We start from the raw sequence: 16,117 nt of genomic DNA, 5'->3' as shown, positions 1-16,117 counted from the left end.
TGGGCCCAGGGATGGACAAGTTCTTGAACTGTTTTCTAAAATAGTAGCAGCTTGGAGGAGACACACCAATACGCCCCATAGCTGCGCTATCCCATTGTAATAGACTATGTTTGGCACGTGGCTATGTGAGCACTTCATTCCTCAAACCACAAATGAAAACTGGTCTCATTACTGCGTAGTCATACCTCACCAAGGCCATGATTACCATTTCCTGTATGTCTTGGAGATAGTTATGGTGATTTAAAGAGAAAACTTATACATGGAGATATGTTTTCAGTCAGATTAAGGCTGGGCAAAAATGAGGAAGCTGGGCTTTCCCTGGTCCTTGCCCTCCTGGTCCTTTCTTGGTCCATCCATAGTGCTGTTTCTGTCCAAGGAATGTCTTTAGGCCCTGGATGCTGATGTGTTCTTTGCTCCTAAGGCCACCACCTCCACCCGCCATCATTTTGGGTGACTCTAGATCATGAGACAGATTTGGGAGGGTAACACCAGAAACTGAAAATCTGGTTTTCTCATTTGATGAGTGAAATCAACTTTCTAAAAGATGAGTAGAGGAGAATGATTTTTTTCCTCTTAGGTTAAGTTAATACAAAATGGAGGTGGGTGGGAGAGTCAGTATAAATTCGGTTCCCAATCATTTGTCAGGTGCTATTTATCTATCATGTGCAGGACACAGTAGACATGCCAGGAGCCCACTGGTCAGTTGGGAAAACCAACACAGAAGTATATTATTACACGTAACTAATAATAAAAATATAATAATTAAAATTATTAATAATCTGTAAAGAGTTCCTGAGAGATCAGAGGAAGGGCACTTGACTTACCGGGAGAAGTATTTGTGAATGAGTGAACCAGGGGTTGATGTCAGGCAAGGGGTGGTGGAAATGCAGATCTGAGTCTTAAAAAAGAAGTCAGAGGAAGACACAGGTAGGGGGAGAGGAATTCTAGACAAAGAGAACCGCATCTCAAAGTGAGTGAGCTCAGAGCAGTTCCAGGGGACTGGACCAGAAAGTGCAAAGCTGGGGAGGAGGGAGAGGAGGGTGAGGTCACCAGAACCACCAACCTTTCTGAAGAAACAAACATGGCAGCGAGGTAGGAGGTCTCAGTCTGGTTGGAGATCTGTAAAGCAATTATGCTGGCAATAAGCTCACTTGTACGGGTTGAAAACAAGATGTGTGTCCCATATATCAAGCTCTTTCAGACATGTGTTGGGGGAACTGAGAGATTTCAGAGAGTCAGGTCCAAGCAATATTATTAATATCCTCCATCAAATGTTGGACCCAGGCCAGAGAGAGTTTTCTGTAATAAATTTTTTCCTTGGATTTTATCCTGGGAGATACACAAAGTTTAGAGGGCTGTCAGTTCAGAAGCATTCTGTAAAGCAGGAACAACTGACATTTTGGTCTTTAGAAGCTAAGTAGGTATGGCTCAAATCTGAGAGGGATGGAAATTATTTTTATTCAGCAAATTATCTTTGTTGGCGAGATTACAAAGCACACCACAATCATTAAGTCGTTGAGCTTTTCTCTTTGCATGGAAAAAGTTGCTCAATTGGCCTATGTATTAATCAATTTTCTCACCTGAAATGGCAGAAAAGCACTGACGTGGGAATTGAGCTTAATAGGTTTGGAGACACACATAAGTCATGCACCAGACTCTCTTCTAAAGAGTGGCCTGCAAAGTACTGTCCTTTTTAGCACACCAGGGGTTGCCTGGCGTGCAGTAGTCATCTGGTAATCCAGCAAATATTTAGGAAGTGCCTGGGCATGCCAGGCTCAGCACCAGACTATGGGTCCCAGTGGCCACTAACACAGACAAGGTGTCTGCTCTCATGAAGCTCAAGTTCTGGTTGAGGATGTGACCGTAATCAAATCCTAAGCAGAAGAATGTTAGATGGCAGCTTGTGCTCTGAAGACACTTTAACAGGATCCGGGGATAGAGTAGCGAGTGATCTGGTAGGGCTCTGAGGAAGTGAGAGGAAGTGACGTTGGCCAGGGACTTGAATGGGAAGGAGCCAGCCTTAAGAAGATCCAAGGGAAGGAAGAGCCAAGGCCTTGAGGAGGAATGGGATTGGCAAATTCACCAAGTGCTGTGGGGTGACGCAGGCTGGGAACTCTGAAGTCAGGCTGTCCTGGTTGATCTCAGCTCCGCCACATACTAAATGTGTGAACAAATTTGGGCACATTACCTAAACTCTCTAAATCTTACTTTGCTTCTCTGTGAAATGTTATAGTATCTGCCACAGGATGCTTTTATGAGATAAAGCGAGCAGAGTATTTGATAAAGAGTAAGCATTAAATTTATCTCTTATTCCTCAATAGTTAGGTCAACAAATATTAGTTGAGCATTTACTATGTTCCAGGCATCATGCTGTAAACTTCTTGCCAGGATATCATCTACTGCTGTTTTCTAGTCCTAAGGTGTGGGCAGAAATTTCCTTCTGTAGGCTATGAACTTATGATAGTCAGAAGACATGCACACAAAGGAAAAGCTATTTATTGTACATCTTAGATGGTACTTGTGAGCTAAATGCTAGGTTATTGTGCCTGAAAATATTGATTTCCCCAACAAATACTTATTGTGTGCCTGCCCTTTGTTAAGCAATATTTTAGATACTGGGGACAACCCATGAATAAGATAAAGTCCCTGAACTCATGGAGTTTACAGTTGAAAACTCTTGGCAAAAACTTACCTATGTTGATTGGAAATTTCAACAATTAACTCTGAAAAGGCATGAGATTCTTCTAGTGTAATCTTTCTCTGGGTGTAACTAAAGTTGGGCTTTTGGGAAAATGATTCTATTTGGCTACTAAAATTTTCACCTACCCAATTTCCAGTGTTCAGGAGGTAATAATATAGGACGTTGAAATGGCAATCTAAGTCATTGGGTCCTTTTGTCAATCAGAAACTGAAAGATGAAATCCAGAGGAACCTTTTTTTTTTTTTTTTTTTTTTGAGACAGTCTCACTGTGTCACCCTGGCTAGAATAGCTCACAGCAACTTCAAACTCCTGGGCTCAAGGGATCCTCCTGCCTCAGCCTCCTGAGCAGCTGGGACTACAGGTACATGGCACCACGCCTGGCTAATTTTTCTATTTTTTGCAGAAATGGTCTCACTCTTGCTCAGGTTGGTCTTAAACTCTTGACCTCAAGTGATCCTCCTGCCTTGGCCTACCAGAGTGCTAGGATTACAGGCCTGAGCCACCTCACCTGGCCAAGGCATGTTATATGTATTAAAAGAGCTTGTGTTTTGGACTCAGGCAAACCTGAGCTCCAAAGCTACCTCCACCTCTTAAGCCTTAAGCCTCAGCTTCCTCCTCTGTGAAATGAAGATAATATCTACTTGGACTTATGAGAAAATTAAATGAGATAATATAAATTTTCCAGCCCAGTAACTGATATTGGTGCTCACTGAACGTTGCTTTCTAGCCCCCTTCTTTCCTACCTCCTCCTCTGCCCTCAGACATATAAAATCTCAGTTCTGAGTTGGGCTCGTGGTTATCTCAGTGATAACAGTTTTGTTGAGAATGGAGATTTTGAGCATCATTTTGGGAATTACTATTGCTGGTGTCCTTCACTTCCTGGTCTGAGAGTCACTTTTTTTTTAAAAAAAAAGAGAAGGTGATGGCAATTGACAGCAGTCACATGGGCTGGTTGTGAGGATTAAGTGAGATATATATAAAACAGGCTTAGCACAGCCCTGGCATGAAGGAAACAAACAGTCATGGCTGTCATTCTATGCAGATATTTTAGGCTCATGACATTAGATTCCCAGCCCAGTGTTTCATTGCTGAATGGTCTTGGGAAAGAGCCACACTCCACACTTACAGGCTGAGAATGCCTTTGTTCTCAAGTTGAAACTGAGAGAAGACCGTGCAGGCTGTGACCTCATTTGCTCTTGGCCAGTGGCAGTGTAATATCTCTTGAGACAAATGTGAATAAAATATTACTTTGGACATTTGACAAACAATACTTTGGATAAGTATGATCAAACAAGCAACTCATAGGGTGAATTTTCCTCTAGAACACAAATGAATAGAAAGTCAAAGAGAGTGGGTCTATTTAAGAAAAATTCATATTTTTGTTTTGTTAAACAGAGAATGTTGAAAATTTGAGTAGATGAGTCTTGAAAATCATTTCAAGAGCATAACAAGCTTCAAATATATATATTCATCCAATAAATATTTAATAACACCACTATATCCAGGCAATATTTTCTGATTTTCTGTTTGTTCTAGGAATCCAGACCTCAGTTTCACTGTATATCTTGTGTACTCATCCTTAGCTTATTTTGAAAGTGTAACTAAAATTCATCCTATTTCCAAACAAGTCAGCATATTAATAGGGAATAAGTGTACTTTCTTTTGATTAAATTTTGAAATTTAATAAGTAAGTCTCAGGAGAGTCCACTTGACATTATTGTCAACATTACATAGTAGCTGATCCAAAAGGACCTTGGCCAAATGTGTTCTAACAGCAGGGAAAGAAGGCGGTAGGCTTTGCCAGAGTCAGCTGCCCCAAGTCCTGCTTCTTCAGGAAAGGACAGAATTTGGTTTGAATATCAATCCCTCTGCCCCCTGCCGCCACCTCTCTAATTCAGCTTTTTGAATTCATGTTTTTTTTAAAGTTGCATCATTGGATTTATATCTTTCCATTTCACTTTGCTTCATCTGATGCTATGATTTTTCATCTTATTCAACCTCCACGGTGATAGGCAGTCTTTAGAGGCATTTTGTCACTTCTCCTTCCATTTCTATACTCTACCCTTACTACGACCCAACCTAGAGGCATTACAAGAAAAAGAAAACCACAGACTGATATTTTTCATAAATATAGATGAAAAATCCTCAGCAAAATAATTGGCAAATTGCTTCCAATAATATATAAACTGGTTATTGTATCAGGACCAAGTGGGGCATTCATTCCAGGAATACCAGGCTGGCTGAACATTCAAAATCAATGGGTATAGTGCACCATATTAACAGTCTAAAGAAGAAAATTCATATGATAATCTCAATAGATGTAGAGAAAGCATATGACAAATTCAGCATTCATGGAAGACAAAAGGGAAGGGAGACCCCTCAACATGATGAAGGGCATCTATGAAAAATCTACAGCTCACACTCTACCTAATAGTGAGAGACTGGAAGCTTTCTTTTAAAGATTAGGAACAAGGCAAGGATCTTCTCTCTCATCACTCTTATTCACTGAAATTGAGAAGCAAGAGAAAGAAAAATCATACTTTATTGGGAAAGAAGAAATAAATCTGTCTCTATTTGCAGACAACATGATTGTCTATGTAGAAAGTCTAAAAGAATTTATAAAAGTGCTCCTAGAACTAAAAAATGAGTTTAGCAAAGTTGCACAATACAAAAACAATATGAAAAAAGTCAATTATATTTCTGTATACCAGCAATGAGCAATTGTAGATCATGGGAGCCAGGTTTCTCACTGCAGTAGAAAGAAGTTACAGATGAGTAAGGGAGTAATGCTAGAATAAACTCTGTAGTTCTGGATTGGAGTTAGATATCAGTATGAAGTCATGTTTATTTAATATGTATACAGATAAACAGATACACAAGTAAATATACATGGGTTAGTATACATACCCAGATATCTGAGCTCTGTCCACTAAGAGCTAAAAGCGGTGATATCCCTGAGCAATGAATACACCTAGCTCCAGAGTTTGGTTTCTAAATACCATTCTCCAATAAAAGAAACCAGATGTTATTGGCAAAAATGGCTAATTTTAGGGCTGGGGCAGTGAAAATATAAGATAAGCTTAGAGCATCTTATGGTGCCAGAATGTAAAGAAGTCACTAAGAAAACAAAAAATGGAACAAATGGGTCATATCCAAAGGACACAGGGTCCAACCTGAAAGAGTTTCCAAAGGCCAAAGCTTGAAAATTTGAGAAGCAAAATAAATAAGGATAGCATTGGGTTATAAACCAAAAAATAAAATAAATATCCACAAATCAATACTGATATAGATAAGTGATTGAATAAATAAACACTTGGGGAAGAAGGGACAAGTCTTCCTCACAGAGGAATAAATAATGTTAATAAATGAAGGAGTGAAGGATTGAAATCACTATTAGAAACCCACAATAGTGACTGCTGCAGGCAAGATCCACTGAGGGATGCTAAAAATAGTGGGTGAAACTTTAAAGACAAGTGGGACATCTGCCTAGCCTCAAAGCGGCTTTCCCAAAATGTTTGTTTGTTTATTTATTTATTTATTTATTTATTCATTTCAGCATATTATGGGGGCACAAAGGTTTAGGTTACATATATTGCCTTTGCCCTGCCTGAGACAGAGCTTCAAGAGTGTCCATCTCCCAGATGGTGCACACTGCACCCATTAGGTGTGAATATACCCATCTCCTCCTCCTCTTCCCACCTAACACCCGATGAATGTTACTACTATATGTGAACATGAGTGTTGATCAGTTAGTACCAATTTGATGGTGAGTACACGTGGTGCTTGTTTTTCCATTCTTGTGATACTTCACTTAGTAGAATGGGCTCTAGCTCTATCCAGGATAATACAAGAGGTGCTAGATCAACATTGTTTTTCCCAAAATACTTATTTATTAGTGTTATGGTTTAACATGTATCTGCAAATTTTGATATTCCTCCCTCCAGGAATTGGAGTTTAATTCATCCCTCCTTGAATGTGGGCTGGATTTAGTGACATGCTTCTAAAGGGGAAATTAGTAACTTTTCCTTGAAGAAACCTGACAGACACTACCTTAATCAAATGATCAAGGATAACTTCACCAGTAATAAGACATATTGCTATAATACCCCTAGAAATGTTGCAAAGATCACATCACCTTTGTGATGTTCCTTCCAAAAATCTGTAACCCAGTCTAGTCCAGAGAAAATGTCAGATGAACCAAAATTCATAGACATTCTACAAAATATTTGACCAGTAGTTTTCAAACATGTCTAGCTCATGAAACAGAAAGAAAGATGGAGGAACTGTCACAGACCAGAAGAGACTACGGAAAGACGACAATTAAGTGCAACATGGTGTTCTGGATGAGATCCTGGAACAGAAAAGGGACAATAATGGAAAGACCGGAGAAATTCCAACAGAACCTGTAGTTTAGTTAACAGTATTGTACCATGCTGATGTCTTAGTTTTGATAATTATGCCATGGTTATGTGAGATATTAACATTGGGGAAAGCTGAGTGAAGCGTAATTGGGGAATTTCTTTATATGGTCTTTGCAACTTTTTTCAAAGTCTAAAATTATTTCAAAATAATTTAAAAGTTGACAAAAAAGAGCAAAATTCTCACCTCTCTTCACAGGACGTCAGTAGTTATTGTCTAAAATTAATAAATCACGTTGTAGTATTTTAAACATAATATTTAGTGATACATGGATAACTATTTAAAGAAATGGCTAAAAGGGTTAAAAGTGGTTGCTTTTTGGGAACAGGACTGGAGGAGGAACAGAGGACTTCGGGCGACTGCTGTTCACTGTAGGCTTTTCTGCATCAGCATCTTCTAAAAACGCTTCCATTCTGAAATCATTTCAGACTTAAAACGTTGCAAAATTGGTACAGAGATTTCTCCAAATGTTAACATCTCACATACCCAGAGTATAATGATCTAAAACCAGGAAATTAACACTGATAGAACTTTACGAACCAATTTACAGATTAATGGTTAACTACTAATTAATCTACAAATTTCTTCATTGTTCTGCTGATGTTCTTTACTGGGTCTGGGATCCAGTCTATACTGTCACAGTGCAAATAGTTATCATCTTTCCTTTTCTCCTCCAATCTGTGACAGTCCTGTCTGTCTTTGTCTTTCATGACTTTGGAAGAGTACTGGCTGCTTGTTTTGTAGAATAGTTCTGAATTTGTTTTCTTCTGAATTTGTTGTTTTATGCTTTTCTGATCATGTATATGTTGCTCTTCTGTATGTGGTTCTTGATTTAAATAAACAAAATATGTAATGCAATTACATCATTTCTCCTAATGAGCATTCCATGGCTGATCTCTTCTCATGTTCACTATACTGTGTCAGGAATTTATTTTTACTGTACATAGTAAGTCTTTTCTTAGGCTCTTAATGTGGGCTTTGTTTCTTTCTGTTTCCATCATTGGCGGAGGTGAAGAACAATATTAATTTCTAGCCCCCACCTCAGGATTCAAGCTGACAGCAAAGGGAACATGTCTCATTCCCTCTGGAGTGAGGGGGAGACCAACCACAGAGGCAGGGCCTGGCCTTGGCCCATGCAGAGGTGCCTGGGAGCTGTTGAAACAAGGGCAGACCTCCTTAACCAAAGATTCTGGCAACCCCTGCGAGGCACCCCTTCTCCCCCTGTGACTGAGCACCTGGGTTCCGACCTCTGCAGGTCTCTGCCTGTCAAACCCTTGCCTTTGGCCTGGTCTTAGCTTCTCACTGGCTTGAAACAAAGGGAGTGGAGACCATTGGCATCTCCAAATGCACTCTGCCTTTTGAAGCTTTGAGAGACTCTCTGCGCTGGCATAAATCAAAGGAGAGAGAGCTTATTCATTTAGCTCATCAAGAAAATCCCACTGTCATCATGTCACATCCAGGAGTTTATTCTTTTAATAGCTTTATTCTTTTCCCGTTAAGAAAGGAATTATTCCAGGGCGCTCATTCCATACTGTATATTAGCCATTTCATTTTTCACAGACGGAAAAAAAATACCTTTCCACACATGATTAATTCTGCAGTTGAATACCAGAAGAGCTGACCATGTGCTGGCTTTGGGCCATCCATCAGCAATTTAACATCTGTAATCTGGCCACAGTGAGTCACTGTTAACATCATGAACAAATCATGGCTGGTCCGTGGTTGGAGCAGTTTATGGACCTTGTGTGAGCAGAGCATGCATTCTCCCCAGGGATTTAAAAATGAGGATGATCTAAAGTAAGGAAAGCCACATATGAAAAGAGAACGCACAGATTTTTGTCTTTAAAACATTCCTATCAGATTCTTGCCAGGGAGCATTGAAAACCCTCTTCCTCCTTTAAGGAGAAGATCAGGAAGAGAATAGTGGGGCTCATTTTATAGAGAAGAAGGGACAGGCACAATTAGAATAGGGCTGTTTGAGTCAAGTAGAATCAGAGCCATATCAGAAATACTTTTGTACTTCTTTTCTCCCACGAGTCTGAGTTGTGCATGCACAGAATTGTCACTGTGCTTCCCAGTGTAAAAACTTTCCATCAGATACTCTGACAGCACAATGTGTCTTGGAGCTGGGTGGACTGGGTTCAAGTGCCAGTTCTGTGACATAGCGGTTGTCTTTGGGGAAGTCTCTTAACCTCCCTGACCTCCTGTTTTCTCTGGGGTAATAATATCTCCCCACCCCCGACAGTTGTTGTGAGGTTTTGGGCAGCAGTGCTATCAGATGTTCTGGCCCCTGACACACAGTAGGTGATCCTGGAACATATGTTTCTGTTCTCCCTTCTTCTTTCCTCTCCAAAGAGAACGAGGTGTCTCAGCCAGGATTAACTGATCAAAACAACTTTTCTGGAAGTTTAGTTGAAGGGCAGATTCTTTAGGGGAACATGAATAGCTTTATAAATTGCCTTCAAAAGTAGCACCAAATCCTTCAGTCAGTTTTAAAGGAACTGTTTACCGCTGCATATGGCAGTCATTATTTGGAATAATAAACCCTCTGAGAATCTGAACATTCATGGGCCAACAGATGGGTCAACCTGCTTCGCAATTTAACAAAGTAATTTATTTCAATCACCGGGACATGGCATGTGAAGATTACTAATTCAGTTCACAAGCAAAAGCAGCAAACACCACTTCGTTGCTGAATGGCGCAGCCATTATGGAAATGCACACCTGTTCAGTTGATTTGGGGACAGTCTTCATTTTGATTAGTGTTTCCTTTTCTTCAAAGGTATGTATTAAATTGCTGTGGATTCTTCTGCTGAAATGCATGTGCTAATTGGTGTCAGGATGAGATAAAGATCTCAGTGAAAATTTATACTGTAGTGTAGGTAAAATTAAGGTCATCAAAGTCGACTTTGAGAAGTAAAACAGGTGTATCAGAAGAAGAGTCTTATAATAATTGGGCAATGCGTTGTTCTTTCTTGTTGAAGCAATCTGCTCGGGGTTTATTGGGAACAAAAGAAGCCAGGATTGCTTTTCTCTTGTCTTCAACTCCGCTTAAATCTCCCACATCTTGACTTCATCTCTCCCCATGCCTGCTCAGAGGGAGAGAGGAACAGAAAAGGTGGTCAGGAGAGCTTCTCTAGAGAAGTTCCTATGTGCTCAAAAGTGGAACCCAAGGTAAGGAGAACTGGGGCGGTATTCCCCTTGGCATTTCCCATCTTCTTGCCCTACTCTCCAACACTGAGTTGGACACAACTTTCCCTATAATGTCCGCAAGTTTCACATAAAAGATGGCACCTGGTTTGCATTTGAGAACTTCCATACGTTAGATATGATTACTAATGCGACAAGATTGTTTTGTTGCCCTTTTTGGAAAGAAAATACTTTTCTTTCTTCTATAAAGTCTTTCTCCACTTTGATGTCTGTAGTTATTTGACTTCAATACACATGAGTTTCCTCTAGCTCACTATCCCTCCCAAGGTGTTTATTTTTGAGTTGCCTTCTCTCTTCCAGAGATTTGATTAGCTACTGGGGTTTCAACTGAACAACACACCATTCTGTCCCTCAGCTAGGCAAGGAGATGGGTAGGGAAGCAGTAATCATAATTCTTTGAAAATATTGCTGCAATTGGAGGTAAATGCAGGTTATTAGGGATTCATAGCCAGAGCTCTTAGAAGACAGTTCCTTATTTTTTTAAAAAGTTTCTGTGTATATTAGAACAGTGAATAAAATATCCCAAGAGGGTTGCAAAATTGTGGTGTATTTCCAAAATTTATATTTAGCAGGTTTTCAACTCCCACATGAATTCAAGGACTATGCATAAAGACTCATTGTCTTAATCTGTTTGTGCTGCTATAATAAAATATCAGAGACTGGGTAATTTAAAAAGAACAGAAATTTATGTCTCATAGTCTTGGAGTTTGGAAAGTCCAAGGTCAAAGCACCAGCAGGTTGGGTGTCTAGGGAAGACCTGGTCTCTGCTTCCAAGATGGCACCTTATTCCTTTGTCCTCTGGAGGGGATGGATGCTGTGTCCTTGAATGGCGGAAGAGCAGAAGAGCAAAAAGGGTCTATGCTAGTCCCCCCCCAGCCCTTTTACAAGGCACTTATGAGGGTGGAGTCCTCATGACTTAATCACTTCCCAAAAGGCACCACCTATTAATACCATCACAATGGAGATTAAGTTTCAACCCATGAATTTTAGGAGACATTCAGATCATAGCACTTACTTAGAGACAGTGTCAAAAGTTTCAATTTGAAAAATTTTATGAATACAAAGCCTGGACCAAATGGCCCTCTGTACCACCCATTGTCACCCCTACCTGACAGTTCTGGATTTAGCTCCCTCTTAGTTGCATTTGGGTATCCCACCAACCCAACTCCCTGCCCTCCCCTGCCAAAAGCTCAAAATTCTTAACCCAATTTTTCACCTTGCCCCTAATCACCAAATTCATTCTTCCTCCCAAAGTTCCTCTTCTCATGAATGGCAGCCCCATATGGTCATTCACTTTGCACTCCTCCCTGTCATTGTTCTGTAAAATCTGACCAGTCTTCAAGAGCTGTGGGTGATTCCCCTTCTCTCTGCCTTGAACTCCTTCTGTTCTGTCCTTCCTTATGTCATTTTCCTCATTTAGGGCCCTGCCATTCACCTGGATGGTTGCCCTGCCTTCCAGGAGGTCTCTCCTCTTCCTGCCTCTCATCCACACCGTCCATCCTCTACTCACTTGGCAGATTGATATTCTTGATATTGAGACCTCTCCTGGCTCCCCATTGCCCACAGAATTAAATTGAAACTTACCAGCCTGAGAGTGAAAACCATTTCTGGAAGAGCCACAGTCCCCTTTCCATTCCCATCTCCTATCCCTCTCTTCATATACTCAAGGCCCAAGATGAACAAGAATACTGACTATTCCACAAATGCACCTTTGCTTTTCCATCTCCAAGCATTTACATATGCTGTTCCTCTATCTGCACAGCCATCCCAGAGAGTCTGGTTGTTGAAACTCTATCCTTCCTTTAAAATCCACTTAAATGCTTCAGGAAATCTTTCCTCCTCCCCGACCCCCTGTGTGGTACTCTTCTTGGGAATACTAGTAACTCTGATTCTTTTAATGTCTCATGGAACTTATCTTATCCTGACTTGCATTCCATTCAGTCCCCACAAATATTTAGCAAGCACCGACTAGGAGCTACGGACTGTGGCATGTGCTGAGGATAAACACGATATAAAGGATCCCTTTCCTCATGGAATTTATCGTCTAATGGAAGATGCTGGCAAGTGAATGGACAGTTACCATAAGGTGATGAAGTGGGTTAGTATCCGTTGGTAGCACAGAGCAGGGTCACTCAGCCCACACAAGCTGGGGCAGAAGGAGGTGTAGAGTGGGACAGAAGAATCCACAGACAACCCTCGGTTATTTAGATTTGCATTTATGCTTTCTAGGTGGACCTGTTCTGGAGGGAAACTAGCTCACATTACTGCATGCCCTTGAGGGCTAAGTATTCTGCCTACACATCAGCACCTAAACTGTGGGAAGAGGACCTGAGTCTTAAATTAGCCTGATGCTCCCTTGTGGAGAAATAAAAATCTTAGGAAAAAAGTAAAATAGAATGAAATGCAGAAAATATTTTTCACTCTAAAGCTTGCATTCTTTTCCAGAGTTTGAATTTGTTAATTTTCTTGAAAATTAACCAATTATTAGTTCCATTCCATAATTAGTTCTGTTTCACAACTTTCACAAATAAGGATACAGGCTTAGGAGTCAGATCAGGAAAGAGTGTCTAGAGTCAATGGCTTTCTTGTACCCATCACTCACCTCAGAGATACCTGGTACCTTTAAGAGGGTGCTTTACATAGAGCCCACAGTAGGGGCTGGAGAAGCCAGTACTGAGCTGCACATGTTGGGATTTGGAGAAAAATTGTAATCTTGTAAAGTGCTGGCTGGGATCTAAGGACGGGCTAGCTGTTTGACAAACCCTTTTCTCTTCCTTCCTGGGACAACTGATGTGCAGCTCCTGCCTACCTTGAGGTTCACTTGGTCACACGATTGAGTTCTAGCCAACATGTGAATGTCCTAACAGGCATGCTTTCTCCGTTTTGCAAAGCTCCAGGTTGAAGATGGCAGAGACAGAGATGGCGTCATCAGGGTCCCTGCACCCTGTCTGGAGGCTGCTTGCCTGCCGGCACACCCACGTTGGACTGTTAGGTGAGCGAGAAAAAAATTTCCACTATGCTAAGCCACTGCGGTTTGGAATTTATTTGTTAGAGCAGCTGGTGTAACCTTAACTAATACAATCCACTTTACATTGTGCTCAGAAAAGCGGGGACAAAGACGCAAAACATCCCTAATGGGCTTTCTGTGAAACCAGACTCGCCTTGCGGTGGGTTGGTGGCTTCGTTTCTCTGAGCGCCCTCCGTGGGCCCTTGGAAACTGTTGCTTTTTTGGAGCACGTTTAGGTTGGTTCAATACTGCGTTTGAAGTTGTTCTGTGTTAAATTAAAAAATCAGTAGTTTGTGGATGCAAATTCTTCATAGCTTTAGCAACTGAAGAAAAATTTCCAGATGTTTCACAAAGCACTAAAATACTGTACATTGTTTTCTTTTTCAATGGGAAATTATTCACAGGGCAATAAAAAGTTGTTTTTTCAGTAAACAGATTATGTTTCAGTCTGTGGTGTGAACACTTAAATGGAACGATGCAATATGCCACTTTTTAAAAGAGGGTTTTAAACATGTCAGTACAAACCTTTCAATCCTCTGTCCCATAAATTCAACTTTTTAAAATGAAATCAACCTGAGCCCTGTGAAAGCTCATACTCCTATATCAAAACCAGTGAAATTTGCCTGTTTATTGCCACCTATGTAATGTGGCAAAGAAACATTCTTTTCACATGGGACAATTTCTTCAACTTTACACCAAGTGAAATTTAAATGCTTTTCACTTCCTGAAATCATTAGGCATTAGTTCTACTGGAGGCGGAGCCACAGGAGAAGCTGAGAAATAAGTCTGTGTTTAATACATTTCACCCTGGAATTTTATCCTCCTTCCCTCTCCTACTGGTTATGTGGCAAGTTTCAGCTGGGGAAGCCACTTCAGCAAAACTAAAGAGTTCACATCGATACGGCAGAACTGACACTCAGATCAGTTCCTCATGCCTCAACCGATACTGTCAGTCGAACAATTGGAATGTCTGATTCTTCCAAGTTAATTCATTGGCATGTTTTTGTTTTCACAAAAAGCAGGGGTTAAGTGAGGTACCAGGCAAGGAAACAGGAGCCTGGGCAGAACCTTCTTGGGCTATGGTTCAACCCAGCAATAACAGAATTGCACAAAACGAGCACAGCACCATAATTTTATCCATATTACAAGAGGTTGTTTCACTTTTCAAAGGGAGTCATAGTTTCTTTTATATTTAAAGAGAAATCATATATTAAATTCTTACAGAGTATTGGAATGAAGATTATGGTAATTACTTAACAGAGAGGCTGAGAAGGGGTAAAATGAAAGACTCTCGTTAAAGTCACTGCTAGGAAACGAAGACAATCTCTGCGCAGATAATGTGAGACAAAGGGAACACGGGGGAAAGGGGAACATAGTGCTTCCCAATCACACCCATTTTGTAGAGAAAGGTAAACCCATGTTACATGGTATTAATAAATGTCCTTCTTCACTGTTTGGGATCCTCAGCCCATGATAATGTGCAAAAAGCACATTTTGATCACGAGGAAGGACACTGTTAATCGTTGGATGAGGCCTGAAGACCTTCACATAATATCACTTATCACTGTTTGGGGGACACCAACGGTGAAAGGGTGAATGCAGAGTTAGGGACTGTACAGAGGAAGGACGTAGCATGACTTTCTCTTGGGATAGATATGAAAGAAGAATCATGATTAAGCGAGAGCAGCAATTTCTCTATAGGCAGGAACTTCCAGTTGTAAACACATTGGTTTCGCAGTTTGATGGAAGTGGATTCTGAGCAGTCTATAAACCTTAGTATTTTTTTTTCAAAACCGTGGCAGCCATTCTTTCTTAATGGATAACTATTAATACGTACTCTGTGTGTGTATGTGTGTGTGTGTGTGTGTGTGTGCATAATAAAGAAAATGATTATCTCCTTTTTTTAAAATGTTTTAAAATGTGGATAATTTTTGGTGCTGAAAACTCAACTCGATTAAAGTCTCTATATTTCACTGTGTTTGACTATCTGGACTTCCAGTTTACTTTGAAGGCATGTTTTTCAGGATGGGACTATAGGACATATTTTATTTGACTGTTTGTCAGCTCGAACCATAGCTTATAAACATTTAGACCAGTGGTGTTGGACCTCCCTCTTGCTCTTGAACTAGGTCACCCAACTGTTGGGGAGGGCTGGCCCTCCTGTATCTGCAACCAACCCGAACCCCTCAGCCTCTCCACTTCCTCTACCTTACATCCAATGCACTGTAAAGATTTTTCTCCTCTGAAACACTCCTTGATATTCACTTCACTGCATTTGCTGGAATGTAAAGTTTAGTTAGGAGGGGGTTCGCCTTGTTACATACTCCCTTGCACAATGAAGGAATGTGTTTTTGAGGGCCTATATATAGTACTCTTCTATGCGATGGGGAGGTTATGCTAGCCAAACAGACCTAGTCTTGGCATTAGTAGGCTAAGCAGGGAGGCAGACATTAAGCATTGGACTAGCTCTATAGCTTGTTGGTTATTTACCATTGTGCTGTGTGACAGGGGAGGCCTGTGGAGTCTGTGTACGAGGTGGAGCTGGGCAAAGTGTCCTCCAGGAAGTGATTCTTATGCCAAGACATGAAGGTGGAGTAGGATTTGGCCAGGAAAAGCAGACACGAAAAGCTCCTTGGGCAGAGCCTTGGTTCAGGGTGGCTGGAGATGTGTAGTGTGGGGCAGAGGAGGTGGGAGCAGGTGATAGGGTGGGTGGGGAGGAGCTGCTCCTGCAGGAGGTGGAGCAGGGTAATGGGAAGCTGGTACCCATTACTAGGCAAGAA

This window comes from Lemur catta, chromosome 11, assembly GCF_020740605.2.
Source record: "Lemur catta isolate mLemCat1 chromosome 11, mLemCat1.pri, whole genome shotgun sequence".
In the NCBI taxonomy this organism is placed as follows: Eukaryota; Metazoa; Chordata; class Mammalia; order Primates; family Lemuridae; genus Lemur; species Lemur catta.
This window is presented reverse-complemented; position numbering follows the sequence as displayed.